Here is a 1883-nt window from a genome sequence, read left to right as displayed (position 1 = left end):
ACCATTTTGGGTCTTTTCCCTTCGTTTAAACTTCGTGGACCATACGTCGACGACTGTTTAGAGTGCAAGGCTCTCTGAGACTCCTCTAATTATTCCAAATTTTTTCTCAAAATTAATTTCGCCTAAAAAGAAACTTTTGGAGATTTCCAGAGACACAAGCACGTTGCCCGCTGAGCTTCAGAGGCTCCTCAATACCATCCGAGAACTTGACGAACGCTCCCAATGTAATGCGCTCATGCTTCTGCTTTTCTAATTTTCCAGTATCTTTTTTGTGTTTGTAGTTGAAAATTTTGATTTTCTGGGGGTGAAAGCAACGATAAACCAGACGAGGCAGCAGACCCAGTACTGCTTGGGATTGGCTTCACAGAGCTCGAAGAAGGGGAATAATAATTACTATTATAGTAATAATAATTATAAGGAAAAATATAAAAAGTCTTCTAAACTATCAATTATTTACGATTTAGCCTTTTAACGTTCAAAATATAATAAAGTAGACTCTAAACTATCAACCAGTTGCAATTTTGTTACTCCGTTAGTCATCACCGTCAAATAGGATGAAAAATTGAATACGATGACATTTTGGCAAGATTAAATTACTAAAATGCCATTTAAAAAAAAAAAAAATCAATTTAAAAAAGACCCTCCAAAATTTGGCAAACCCTGAAAAAAAAAAAAAAAAGATTTACAAAAAATAAACAACGTTGCTCGCCAATGCCCTCTGCAGATCCAAGCTCCTCTTCATCGCCACCAGACCCACCATCAGGGCTTCCCCACCACTATAACACCCAAGTCTCAACCCACAGACCCTTTATCTTATCATCGCCATTGTTATTTGTCTTCAACCTGCTCATGGCCTGACTCCCTCAGTGGCTTCACAGCCAGGTACAAAACTTGAATCCTGAAGCCAACAAAGCAGCAGAGATGACAGAACTAAATTCATTACCCATATGCGAATGAATGCAACGAATTGGTCCAGAGGGAGAGTGCGAGAGAGCGAGATCTGGGGGAAATTTGGGTGTTACCATCGGGCGAAAACGGTCCAGTTGTAAAGAGGTATAAGCGTCTGGCCAGGGACAAAAATCCTACCATTGGAGGAGAATATAGAGGACCAGAGAGAGAGATGAGCCATCCCTAGGCCAGTGCGGTGGCCGCCCAGCCACCCCATGGCCTGGGGTGGTTCGTCGGCCTATGGGGTGGCCCGTGAGCCACCTACTAAACCACCCTGTCGTTTATTTATTTTTTTTTAAATTATTTTTTTTAATTTTTTTTTAGGTTTGCCAAACGACGTCATTTGAGAGGCCTTCTAAAAATTGATTTTTTTTTAAAAAGGGTATTTTAGTAACTTAACCATACCAAAACGACGTCGTATTAAATTTTTCATCATATTTAACGGTGATGACTAACGTAGTGGCCAAATTGCAACTGGTTGATAGTTTGAGAGTCTACTTCATCACTTTTTGAACATTATGAGCTAAAATGAAAATAACTGGTAGTTTGAAGGACTAAATTATATTTTTCCCATAATTATAATAACAATCAAAAGACGAGGCGGTGATTGAAAAAATGTGAAAGGATATTGAGCCAAACTAGAATAATCCATTGAGGTTATGCACCGAGAAGGTTTTGTTAGCACGACAAGCTTATGACCTGGTAGGCTTCTTTTATTGATATAGCTTTTATGCATTGCTCAACAATGTTATGTGTTATCACGGTTGTATTTTATAATTGGTTTTGATGGTAGAATGTTTTTTGCTTTTCCCAACATACTTGGGGTGTGCATAGTTCATGAATAGGGAATGGTTTTACTTTTCTAGTAGAATTTGTTCAAATATGTGGTATTTGAGGTTGAAAGAGGAATCACAATTGAGCAATGCGTGTTTGGG

This window comes from Corylus avellana, chromosome ca7, assembly GCF_901000735.1.
Source record: "Corylus avellana chromosome ca7, CavTom2PMs-1.0".
Classification (NCBI taxonomy): Eukaryota; Viridiplantae; Streptophyta; class Magnoliopsida; order Fagales; family Betulaceae; genus Corylus; species Corylus avellana.
This window is presented reverse-complemented; position numbering follows the sequence as displayed.